This window comes from Propithecus coquereli, unplaced genomic scaffold (assembly GCF_000956105.1).
Source record: "Propithecus coquereli isolate 6110/MARCELLA unplaced genomic scaffold, Pcoq_1.0 Scaffold9, whole genome shotgun sequence".
Classification (NCBI taxonomy): Eukaryota; Metazoa; Chordata; class Mammalia; order Primates; family Indriidae; genus Propithecus; species Propithecus coquereli.
In genome coordinates this window covers 3,822,705-3,836,799 of record NW_012155284.1, presented here as the reverse complement: position 1 = coordinate 3,836,799, position 14,095 = coordinate 3,822,705, and positions in this window count along the sequence as shown.

The window sequence follows — 14,095 nt, the reverse complement described above, 5'->3', positions numbered from 1 at the left end:
CCCGCCTCAGCCTCCCAGAGAGCTAGGATTACAGGCGTGAGCCACTGCGCCCGGCCTATGGGAACCATTTTAAAGTCTAAAAAAAGTAAAACCAACACAGCCATTTTAACTGCTCATCTAAAAGATGAGTGTGGGACACACTATTCCAAACCACTTTCAATAAGAGCAAAACCAATAAATCACAATTTTCTGATTAGAAGGCTAAGAAAGATTGATTCCCCCATTCAGGGAAGTTGGGCCTTGTTCCATGCTGAAGAAGGCTTTACAAGTTTCTATACTGAACAGATATACCTATCCATTCTGGTTTTAGAGTCAGGAAAAACCATCTTATGCTTCCCTCTAAAAGCACTTCTTTATCTTACCTACTTGCTCATTCATTCATTCATTCATTCTATTCAACAAATATTTATAAGGCTGTCATGAGACTGTCACTGTTCTAGGTGCTGGGATTGCATAAGGGTGACCAACTGCCTTGGTTTGCCCCAGAGCTAACCCAGGTTTGGCACAGCAAGTCCTGCGTTCTGGAAAACCCCTGTGTCCTGGTCAACATTGGTCATCCTAGAGCCTACATCAGTGAGGTGGGGTTGAAATTTTAGCTAGGGAGGCCCCAGAAAGCTCTCACTAGAAAGGTCACTTTCAAGAAAAGACCTAGAGCACCTAAGGACAATAGCCACGTGGATATCTTGCGGAAGAGCAGTCCAGAAAGTCCAAAGCCTGAGGCAGGAACATTACCCGGCTCCAGGCACATGCGTTAACTCATTGAACACCCCCAACAACTGTAAAAGCAGGTTCAGCTACTATTCCTGTCGATGAGGAAAGCAAGGAGCTTCCTTCCCCAAGGGAATTCCATCCTGGGAATGTTCAAGGAACAGCCAAGAAGCCAGGGCTGCTGGAGACAGAGTGAGGGGGAGAACAATAGGAGATGAAACCCGAGAAATAAGCAGAGTCCGACTGAGAGGACTTTGGCTTTTCCTCTGAGCGATATGGGAGGACACTGGAAGGCTTTGAACAGGAAAGGGACAGGCTCGCTTTGGCTGTTGTGTTAAAAATAACCCACAAAGGAATAAGAGCAGAGACAGGGAGGCTTAGCATTTAAATAATCCTTTTGAAAGTTCTAGTCTCTCTCAGCTGTGGCAGGAAGCTGAGGAAAAGGTTACAGTCTGTTTTTGTGGGCACAGTTTCATCTTTAAAAAAAGAGAGTAGGTAGGAGTCTTTACCCTTTCCTGGTTCAATTGTGACTGTGGACTTTCAATTTTACAATGAGAGGGAAGCAGTTTCAAAAATGAAGACTATAAATGGTGTTAGCTAAATCAAAACTCTCACAGTTACCATAATGGTGGACAAAGCAAGAAAAAAAAAAAAAAGAAAGAAAACTCTCACGGTGAGGTGAATGTCCAGCCACAGAGGGGTGTTAAGGATGTGGGGTCTGGGGCCGGACTGCCTGGGTTTGGCTCTCAGCCCTACTACTCATAAGCTGGGTGTCTTGAACAAGTGACTTAGCTTGGGGAAGGAAGCTCTTGCTTTCCTCGTTGGTAGGAATAGTAGCTGGACCTACTTTTAGAGTTGTAGGAGGTGTTCAACAAGTTAACACGTGAGCCTGGAGCAGGGTAAGTACTCATTAATGTTTAGCATTATTATAATTATTAAGTCACCCAGGAATAGATGCTCAGCTTTATAAAAGAGGTGGGCTTTCAGAGACAGGACTGCTGTCTTATTACCATATCCTTTCCAGTTCTGAGCATAAGATTTGTTGAATGAAAAAAATAACTGTTACTAAAGCATCAGTCACAGTATTTTATGGACTAAAAATTTTTTTGAGTTAAGAACGTTCAGTTAGGCCGGGCGTGGTGCCTCACGCCTGTAATCCTAGCACTCTGGGAGGCAGAGCAGGAGGATTGCTCGGGGTCAGGAGTTCGAGACCAGCCTGAGCAAGACTGAGACCCCCATCTCTACTAAAAATAGAAAGAAATTATCTGGACAACTAAAAATATATAGAAAAAATTAGCCGGGCATGGTGGCGCGTGCCTGTAGTCCCAGCTACTCCGGAGGCTGAGACAGGAGGATTGCTTGAGCCCAGAAGTTTGAGGTTGCTGTGAGCTAGGCTGATGCCACGGCACGCTAGCCCGAGCAACAGAGTGAGACTCTGTCCCAGAAAAAAAAAAAAAAGAGCATACAAGTAGAAGATTATTGTTTGCTTTGGAAAGTAAATACTTAGATCCTAGATGCATAAGAGATTATTTGGAAAATGAATTCTATTATTTGACGTTCTTGTTTGCCAGCAACAGAGCCCACTCTATCTAGTTTAAGCAGGAAGGGGATTTATTAAAGTTTATTCAGAAGTTCATAGAAACTCCAGGAGGGCCAGAGTCAGGCTACTGTGAATAAACCACACCTAAACCAGTCAATGGATGACCCCACCAATGCTGCTGGGCACTGACGCTGCAGCCTGCCCTGCTGATGCTAGGTACGGATAGCCTCCTCACTGCGCCTCGACCACGCCCCCGCCAGGAAAGGGGCTCTCCTCTGGTTCATCTCTGCTTCATCGCACTGCTTGCGTCTCACTCAGAGTCTCAAGTTTGTGTGTCTGATTACTGGGACCTAAGTCACAGGCCTGCTATATCCTAGCTGTTACGAAAGCTGGGAAAGTGAGTTTGGGGCTTCTACGTTAGGAAGGTAGATCTCCTAATGGGAGATCCTCCCCCAAACATAGGAAGGCCACTCAAAGATTGGTAGGCAGCAGACAACACGAACACACGAACAAACAGAAATCAAATGTTCAATTGACTAGAAACACCTCAATGATATTATTACATAAGAATCAAATCATATGTATCAATAGGAGATATATATCATATTTAATATGTATTTGAGTTCATAAGCTGAGAATACAAATCAGAGATAAACTGAAATAAAAAATAAGCTGGGTAGGAATCCATTTAAGTTTTCCAGAAATTTTAATGACCGTGAGGATTTGATTTAAAATAGAGTATTTACATTTAACTATTAGACCTGCTTGATTTATTTTTTCAGATTTTCTTTCAAATGAAATAGTAAAATAGATACATAGTATTTTAAAGCCCAAGGAGAAGATCTTTTCTGGCTCAACTCCACAATTGTTGATGTGAGAAAAGAGAGGCTGAGGGAGTTCAACAATTTACTGAAGGTCATTGTTGAAAAAGAAATCATGTCAAAAGGCTAAATAGTGTCATTGTTTTTCCAAGAAGGCTTTTTTGGAGCCTTCTACAAGACAGTCATGGAGCAGGATGCTTTGGTCAAAAGGGTCTAAGTTTTCGCTCCTTTCAATATCCAGCCGGAGAGGCTCCTTTGCTTGCTGTGTTCCAGAGACATTTATTTCTTCCCTCTTCCAGGAGAGCTGAATCCCAAGGCCTCAGACATGAAGAATGAGAGGAACAAAACCAATTTCCACAGGGGCCACAGTGCAGAAATACTGCTCCTTTTTACCGGCTAAATCAAATATCTGGGCCCGCTTTCCCTGCCAATGCCTTTCGCTTTTGGATGTGGCATCGTGGCATTCATTTGACAAATATTTATGTGGCAGGCACCATACCGGGCAGTGGCCTGCATTTACCAGCGTTGGTGCTTTAGGATTAATTTGGAGAGCAGGGAAAGTTGACGTCCTCACTGAAGGGCCTGCAGTCATCTAATAAAAGAGTTCTCTTCTGCAAAATGTGGTAGAAAATCCCATCAGCTATCCGTGTAAAACAGTGAGAAGTTGTTAACATAAATAAAATAGCCTTTGGAAAACATATTCTGCTTCTTGGAAATATTTTGAAAAACAGAATAGAACATTTGAAGACGGATATAACATTGAAAATAAATTTAATTAATTAAGGTAATTAAAGGCACCCAGGCGAGTTCTGTATCTCCATAAGCATCGCCACACTGGATGGTGCGGATGGGGGACTAAGCGGGGATAGCAGCAAGAGCCTGGGTCTTCCAAAGGACCGGTTCAAATGTTGTTACTTGGTACTTTGCCTATTCGATATCAATTGCCATAGGAAAAACTACTTTTTATATTGATATGACCAAATGTTATGGAGGTAAAGTGCATAATAAAAAGAAGAGTAGGTAAAGAGTAGGGATACCCAAGTTCAAGTCCCACTGGCTCCAATAAACATATTTACGATCTTGACAAGTCACTAAATCACTTGAAGCCCCAACATATAAAAACAAACAAACAAACAAAAAAGAGTCAGGAGAAAAGGCAGTCCACAGAATGGGAGAAAATATTTATAAATCATATATCTTATTAGGCGTTAATATCCAGAATATATAAATAACACCTACAACTCAACAACAAAAGAAATAAACAATCTGATTCAAAAATGGGCAGAGGACTTGAATAAATATTTCTCCAGAGAAGAGATATAAACAGCCAACAAGCATAAGAAAAGATGCTCAACGTCAGTAATTATTAGAGAAATGCAAATCAAAACCACAATGAGATGTCGACTCACACCTATTAGATGACTACTGTTAAAAAAAAAAACAACACAGAAAATAACAAGTGTTGGAGAGGCTTTGGAGAAATTGGAACCCTTGTGCACTGTTGGTGGGAATGTAAAATGGTGTAGCCGTTATGGAAAAGAGTGAGGCAATTCCTTATAAAATTAAATAGAATTATCTTATGATCCAGCAATTCCACTTCTGGGTATATACACAAAGGAATTGAAAGCAGGGACTCAAACAGATATTTACACACCCATATTCATAGTAGCATTAAAGAAACATAGTTTCATTAAAGAAGCAACCTCAGTATCCATCAACAGATGGATGGATAAACAAAATGTGGTATATACAATGAAATAATTGAAATGAAATAATATTCAGTCTTAAAAAGGAAGGAAATTCTGACACATGGTACAACATGGATGAACCATTATGTTAAGTGAAATAAGCCAGTCATAAAAGAACAAATATTATGCTATCTGATTTCACTTATATAGACTATCCACCAGCCTGGTACGGTGACTCACATCTATAATCCTAGCACTTTGAGAGGCTGAGGCAGGAGGATCACTTGAGACTAGGAGTTTGAGACCAGCCTGAGCAACATAGCTAGAGCCCTGTGTCTACAAAATATTTTAAAATTAGCCAGGCGTGGTGGTGCACACCTGTAGTCCCAGCTACTTGGAAGGCTGAGGCAGGAGGATCACTTGAGCCCAGGAGTTTGAGGTTGCAGTGAGCTATGATGGTGCCACTGCACTCTAGCCCGGGTAATAGAACCTGTCTCAAAAAAAGAATATCTAGATATCATAGTCAATTTTGTGGTACTATAACAAAATACTTGAGACTTAGTAATTTATAAAGAACAGAAATCTATTTCTCACGGCTCTGAAGTCTGGAAAATCCGAAATCAAGGCACTGGCAGATTTGGCTTTCTGGTAAGGGCTTCTCTCTGCTTCCAAGATGGCACCTTGATGCTGCATCCTCCAGAGGAGTGCTGTGTCCTCAGATGGCAGAAGGTAGAAGGTCAAAAAAAGGGTCAAACTCCCTATGTCAAGACTGTTTATGATGCAAGGTGAGTGAGTGAGTGAGTGATTGAATGAATGGTGGGGGGAAGCCTCTTTCTAATGGTGTTAATCTACTCATGAGGACAGAACCTCATGACCTAAACATCTCCCAAAAGACCACACCTCCCAACACTGCCGTATAGGGGATTAAGTTTCCAACACATGAATTTTGGAGGGAACACATTCAAACCATAGCATCAGAGTACTAAAATTCAGGAGACAGAAAGTAAAATGGTTGCCAGGGTCTGGGAAGAGGGAGATCGAGGAGTTATTGCTTCATGTTTCATGGGTATGATGTTTCAGTTTGGGAAAATGAAAAAACATTCTGCAGATGGATGGTGGTGATGGTTGCACAACAATGAAATGTACTTAATGCCACTGAAATGTACGCTTAAAAATTGTTACAATGGTAAATTTTTTTTTTTTTTTTTTGAGACAGAGTCTCACTCTCTTGCCCTGGCTAGAGTGAGTGCCGTGGCGTCAGCCTAGCTCACAGCAACCTCAAACTCCTGGGCTCAAGCGATCCTTCTGCCTCAGCCTCCCGAGTAGCTGGGACTACAGGCATGCGCCACCATGCCCGGCTAATTTTTTTTTTCTATATATTTTTTTAGTTGTCCGATTCATTTCTTTCTATTTTTAGTAGAGATGGGGTCTCGCTCTTGCTCAGGCTGGTTTCGAACTCCTGAGCTCAAACAATCCGCCCGCCTCGGCCTCCCAGAGTGCTAGGATTACAGGCATGAGCCACCGCGCCCGGCCTACAATGGTAAATTTTATGCTATATATCTCTCACCACAATAAAAAAAATTAGGAGAATAATATCTGCCTAGAATATCTCACAGAGATGTTAACACAAACAAATTTGGGGTGTAATACATATATTAATAAGTGTATAGTAGTAAGCCTCCAGAATTGGTTCCCTATTTTGACCTGGTAGGGGGTTTCAGACCAGAATTTCAAGCCACAGCAGTGCCTGCCATTTTGTATATGACAATTCATCATATAGGCAGTGGTCCCCAACCTTTTTGGCACCAGGGACCTTTTTCATGGAAGACAATTTTTCCACAGACAGCGGGGTCGGTGAGCAGGGGTGGTTTCAGGATGATTCAAGTGCATTACATTTATTGTGCCCTTTATTTCTATTATATTATAATATATAATGAAATAATTATAGAACTCACCATAGGTTGGGGACCCCTGACATAGAGCAGACAGCTCTGGTGCCCATGTCCCATCCCCTCCACCACCTCTGACTGAACTTCACCTGCAGCTCAGACTCACCTGGCGCTGACAGCGCTCTCCTCAAGGGTTCCCCTGATGTCATCATCTTACATTACTGCCGTACATTTCTCAAAACTAAGAAACCAACATTAGCATATTTCTATTAGCTAAACTCCAGACTTTAAAAGGTTTTCACCGATTTTCCCATTACTTTTCCTGCTTCAGAATCCAGTCCAGGATATCACACTGCATTTATGTCTCTTTGGCTCCTGTCTCTGACAGTTTCTGTCTTTCCTTGGTTTTCATGACCTTGATAGTTTTGAGGAATACTGATCAGGTATTTTGTAGAATGTTCCTCAGTTTAGATTTGCCCGTTTTCCTCATGATTAGGCTGGGGTTGTGGATTTGGGGAAAGAATACCACATTTTATTAGGACCACAGGATATCCACCTGATGTTCACCTTGTTCACCTGGGTAAGGTGGGTCTGCCAGGTTTCTCCACTATAAAGTTAGTACTTTTCCTTTTCCATTCTCTGTTCTTTGGAAGCCAGTCACTAAGTACAGCCCATATTCAACTGACTCACATATTAAAAGTCTGCTCTGGCTGCTGGGTTGAGACTAGATTGTAAAAAGACAAGGTTAAGAAGTAACATGCCAGGTAACATTGATGGGAGCTGAGACCAGTGTAGCCACAGAAGAGGCAACAAGAAACGCCTGGCTGTCACTTCCCAGCTTCTGAGCGGAGAAGCCTGGAGCCAGTCCTGGAGGGAGGTGAGGATAAATACGGGTGTTGTAGCAGACACCACCTTGAAACCACTTTGTTCTTGCCCCTCATGGCTGGGCTTGGGGTTTTATTTCCCACTACCTGCATTTTACCTGAGGAAGGTTCCTAATGTAGATGGAAGAAGGGGAAATTCGATCGACTCACTGAACTAGGTAATTAATGTAACTTTTAGACTCTTTTAATAACAGCTTAAAATGCAAACACATTGTACAGCTGTTTAAAAATATTTTCTTTATATCTTTATTCTATAAGCTTTTATCTTTTCTTTTTTTGGGGCGGTGGGGGGGACCTGGTCTTACTCTGTCGCCCAGGCTAGAGTGCCGTGATGTCATCATAGCTCACTGCAGCCTCAATCTCCTGGGCTCAAGTGATCCTCTTGCCTCAGCTTCCCGAGTAGCTGGGACTACAGGCGTGTACCTTAACGCCCGGCTAACTTTTTCTATTTTCAGTAGAGACGGGGTCTCGCTCTTGCTCAGGCTCGTCTCAAACTCCTGAGCTCAAGCAATCCTCCCTCCTCAGCCTCCCAGAGGCTCCTAGGATTACAGGCATGAGCCACTGCGACTAGCTGCTTTTTTCTATTTTTAAATTATTTTATTTTATTTTTAAGCTTTTTTGTTAAAAATTGTGACACAAATACACACATTACGCCTGCACAGGGTCAGGATGGTCAATATCACTGTCTTCCACCACCTGGAAGGTCTTCAGGGGCAATAACATGCATGGAATTGTCATCTCCTATGATAACCATGACTTCTTTAGGAATACCTCCTGAAGGACCTCTTCTATAAGTAGAAGGAGGAATACATTCTAAAAAATATGATAAAAATATATTAATAGTAAAGACATAAACCAGTAACACAGTCATTTATTATCATTAGCAAGTATTTTGTACTGTACACAATTGTATGTGCTGTACTTTTACATGACTAGCAGCGCAGCAGGCTTGTTTAGTACACCAGCATCGCCACAAACAGGAGTAATGCTTCCCAATACGACATAACAATGGCTAACATCACTAGGCAATAGGAATTTTTCTGCCCCGTTAAAATCTTACGGAATCACAATTGCATATGCAGTCCGTTATTGACCAAAACGTTAAGTGGCACATGACTGTAATTTATTTATTTATGTTGTGTATTGTCTGTCTCCTCTCTCCACCTCCCCACACACCCCAGACAACAAGAAATCTTATCTCTTCTGCCTGCTACAGAGAAGAGTGTCTGACATTAAGCAGGGCTTACTGAAGGAATGAATGAATGAATCTCTCCTGCCTGAAATCCTTATAACTTTTAACTCTAAAACTCACTTTTGATCGTTCGTTCTATGTTTAAAACAAAAATGACCAAGTAGAGAAAACAAATGATGGAGGGTGGGGGTGCAAGGGCAATGTAACCTAAACATTTGTACCCCCATAATGTATAGAAATAAAAAAAAAAATGAAAAAAAAAAAAGAGAAAGCAAATGAATATCTGGCAATACAAAGTTAACTTGTCATCCAGATTTCCCAGATAGATATTTATTCAAATACATGAAATAATGTATGTAAAAAGTTATTGATTCATTCTGGCCTTATTTGAAGTAACAAAGCATGGAAATAATGTTATCATCCATTGGTAGGATGGTAGGATAAGTTATACATTCTAGTATATCTATACAACAAAATGTTATTAAACCATTAAAAAAAAGGAAGCTCTTTGTGTATTGATAGGAAATGATTTTGAAGATATGTTGTAGTAAAAAAAAAAGCAAGATGTAGGCAGTGTTTATAGTCCAATATCACTTGGTTAAATGGGGGGTAAAGAATGTTTATACATCTTTGTCGTACATGCATAAATATTTCTAAATGGACACAAAAGAGCTAGAACTTAATTGACCGGGGAAATTGGATGCTTTAGGGACAGATTGCCCTTTTTTAACTTTTGAATTTTAAACCACATGACCATCTTACCTATTTTAATCAATTAATTAATTAAAATGAGCTTAATTAACTTTTAAAAATGGATCTACACATTATACAATGCTGCCTCTAACAGCCACTTAAAAATAAAATGAAACTGACAACCTGAAATAGCATTTTAATTTTTCCTTTTTATTGTTTATTCTAGATCATGTTTGTATAGTTAATCTCATTAATAATTAATGACCTTTTAAATTTTGGATATCATATATATGCAAAGTACTGAATTTATACTTCAAAATGGATTACTTTTATAATAAGGAAAACTATTGGAGTTAACATTGTCTGTCTAAATCATTGCTTACCACCAGTGAGATGACTGTATTCAGAATCTACACTAGTTTATTTTAGTTTATTTAATTTATTGGGCCTGTCTTGGAATCCACAAAAGGCCAAGAAGCTGTTTTATGTCATTTTAATTTTAATTTTAATTTTTTATTGGAGTATAATATATACAAAAAGTATAAAAGTTGTAAATGTACAAGTTGATGACTATTCATAAACTGAACACTGTCATGTACATAGCACTAAGATAAAAAAAAAAACATCACCACCACCTCAATCCCTGCTTGTCACTCTCCTGTCCCCTAGGATGATCAATATTCTGACTTCTAATAGCATAGCTTAGTATTGCATGTTTTCTCCATCATATAAATGTAATTTTACAGCATTCCCCTTTTGTATCTGTCTTCTTTACTGAGCACTATATTTATGAGATTCATTCCTATTGTAGTGATGTCACCCACTCTCATTGAGTATAGCATTCCACTGTGTCAATATGCCACAATTTATCCATTCTATTGTTGATGGGTGTTTGAGTAGTTCCCAATTGGGGCCATTTATGAATGGGCTGCTTTGAACATTCTTGCACATGTCTTTTGGGGGAATATTTGTATAGATTTTCACCTAGGAGTGGAATTGTTCGATACAGATACGTGCAGCTCTAATAGATACTGGCAAACATTTTTTCTAAACAGTTGTACCAATTTACACTCCTTCCAGCAGTGATGAGAGTTCCAGTTGCTCCCCGTTCTCCCCAACATTTCATATTTTTCATTTTAGTTATTCCAGTGGGTGTGCAAGGTATCACTGGAAGCTGGTTTTTGGAAGTACTAACTTTTTTCAGAAATTTTTTAAGCTGGATAGGTTATAAACACCAAAAAAGTTGAAACTAGAAAAGTACAAGTTAAAGAGAACCCTAGCCTGCACAAGAGCAAGATCCATCTCTGCAAAAAATAAAAAAATTAGCCAGGTGTCCTGGCGCATACCTGTAGTCCCAGCTACTAGGGAGGCTGAGGCAGGAGGGTCACTGGAGCCTAGGAGTTTGAGGTTGCAGTGAGCTATGATGACACCACTGCACTCTAGCCCTAGTGACAGAGCAAGACCCTGTCTCAAAAAAAAAAAAAAAGACAGAACCGTATTATAACGTATATCCTTTTTTAATACTTGAGGTTCTTATAGGCATGTGTTAACTTGAGAAAAATATACGTTCCTATATTCATGAGGTTCAGAAGCTGTTGGGATGACAATTTTGCTACTCAGACCTGTGTTATTACTTTGCTAGTCACCAGAGGACGGTGTTTTGGTAACAATCTTAAAGTTAAGTCATGTAGCAGCCCACCCCAAAGAAATGCTTTGCAGAGACGAAGATTTCTACTGTCAGCACCACGATAAAAGCTCTCAGTAAATCCTCTTCAGAGCCAGCTGACTAGTAAAACAGTTCTGTGCAAACCAACAGGAAATGGAAATAAGAAAACAGCATGGTTTTTTTGTGGGAAAAAATGGGAGGGGAGGGAACCTTTGATTCCAACGTGGTAGTGGTCGTGAGTTTCCCATCAAATGTACGCTCTTCAGTGTGGTGCTGGTGTCTAAGTTTCCCTGGGTCAGAAACCACATAACCACATCTCATACCACTGTAACCAGATTTTCCCTGAGCTGCTGTTGATCTTTTCTTTATGTCACCATCTCTCCCTTCCCATGTCACACACCCCACCAACCTGCTGCGTATTTCCTCTGCAGGGTCCAGACCAAGCCACAGGGCTGTCCCTGGCATACGACTCCCAGATCGAGAACTACCTGCTGGAGCCGAGGTACCACACACACACTATGTACCAGCCTCCTATGAAAAAGGGGATCTCAGCCTCCACTGCAACCTCTTCCCATTCAAAAAGGTAACAGATGTCTTAGTTCATGTTTCGGCAGCTTACAATGATGAGGAAAACCAAGATTTGAGTGGCGATTCCAAGAACTTGGTGCTTTCCTCTTCCAATGCCCATCTAAAACAACAACAGAGTTTCAGAATGACCAAACAACTCAGGGATTACACACAATCCAAAAGTCACGGTGTATTCGGTGGGTGGCAGCCTGGATAGGGCAGATTGTTTTCTGTTGGTAGCTGATTGTATTCTGAAATCTGAATTTCTCCTGACCAGGAGAAGGGACTTCTGTGTTGGACCAGGTGAGTGGGAATGGCCATGAGTTGGGCAAAGTTATAAAGAGTTTGGCAAGTGTTTTAGAAAAATAATTTACTGAAAAGAAAGTAAAGAATAGCTCTAAAGAGTGTGATCTCTGGCTTTATCCGTCCTGGGCTGAAGTACCCCCTCGGCTCTGTGCGTACTATTGATGTGATCTTGGGAAAGTTGTCACCTGACCTCTGCACAGCTCAGCATTGTCATCAGTGAAATCGGGTTGCAAAGTCGCTGCCTTGTGGGGTTATTGTAAAGATTGCATAATGCTTACAAAGCATGCAGCACAGCCAACTCCACATAATAAGCGTTCATAAAGTTATAGTTATCTGCTTTTTTAAAGAAAAGCAGCAGAAGGGCATGCGACAGGCTAATTATCCTGTTAGAAAGCATTAAAGGAAAGGCAGAAGAGAGGGGATTTCAGAGCTAGAAAGGGAACTCAGGAAACAATTGCCACACTAGGAGATGTCCAGAATTAGCAGGAACATTGGCTGGAGGACTTCTCTGTGGAAAGCCAAGAGACACTAGCCAAGCCAGCCAGTCTGTGAGCCCTGAGCGAAGCGTTTTTACCTGTAGTGGAAGGAAGCCCTGAGCAGCCCAGCAAAAAAAAGCTCTGCTGTTTCTCTAAGAATGAGGGCATCGGAAGCAAAGGCTCAACCCTGGGCAGAAGTTGGAGGCATCAGCGGGAGCCAGGGGCACTGTCAGAGCCAGACCAAGGAAGGGTTAGCTGACCGCAAGGGGACGGCAAAGAAAGCACTCTTGGAAAGGCTGTTTTGTGCTCTAAATTTATGCCAAGCCAATTGCAAAAACAAAGCTGAAAAGTCACCTACCTTCAACTTCTAATTTTACATATGAAGAAACCAAGACCCTTTAATGGGGAGTAATTGTGTGATGTGGTTTGATATACCTGGCGTGTTGAGACAAATGCTTGCGTGTGGCCATTCAGGGCAGCAGACAGAAGGAATGGAATGCTCAGCACAGATAAACCAAGGAAAACCTGTGCACTTGGAGGGAAGAGTTTTAGAAGGAAAATCCACTCCACTCATCATTTTATTATGATCCCAGGTAGTGGTAATGAAAAATAACTGAGGTTAGTGGCAGCAGGAAAATATAAGGCAAGTGAAACCTACAGTTTGGGGGCTAACTGGGGGAACATGTATTTGATAACCCCAAATATACCTTCTGTTTATAGCAGAGGTTGAAAACCCAAATGCCTTGAAGGTAAGGTGAATCTATGAACCAGAACAGTGTAGGGCACCTGGATGTGGTACAGACTAGCAAACAGGAAGGATGGATGCTCTACATAAGGCAATTTGCATCCAATTTTTAAAAAACACTGGCCCAAAACGCCTGGCTAGCTCAGTCGGTAGAGCGTGAGACTCTTAAAAACACCGGGCTTGCCAAAGGAAACACAGAGGTTGGCTCTGTCTCCGTGTCACCAGTTTGCAAACACTGTTCTGTACAGTGTTAAAACGTAAAACATCGTTAAACATGGTGTTAAAACATAAAACCTAATTAACATAGTGTTAAACATGAGACGTCCTCAATGATTTAAGGCTAAAATGAAACACTTTTAGTCTAAAAAGGCCTATGAAAAGTCAGCTTCATTGTAAAGGAGATCCCAATGGAATAGAAAATGAAAAGTCTTAACATTTTCCCACCTACATATTGATAAAAGAGATATTTTAGCACTCATGTGTCTATCTTTCTCCTTAGGAGAAAAAAGAGGGTAGGGAGATATCCTTCCCCTCCAGCACCAAGCATAGTGTTTGAAATATTGTATTAATGGTACTTAAGGTCAAGCTCAATGGCTCACTCCTGTAATCCCAACTCTCTGGGAGGCTCGGGTGGGAGGATCGAGTGAGGCCGAGAGTTCGAGACCAGCCTGGGTAACATAGCAAGACCCCAGTCTCTGCAAAAAATATATTTTTTAAGTTAGCCAGGCATGGTGGGTCACACCTGTAGTCCTAGCTACTCAGTAGGCTGAGGTGGGGGGATCATTTCAGCTCAAGAACTCGAGGCTGCAGTGAGCTATGGTGACATGACTGCACACCAGCCTCGGTGACAGAGTGAAGCCCTATCTCTTAAACAAAAATGCTACTTCATAAATGTTTGTTGAATGAATAAATAGGGTTAT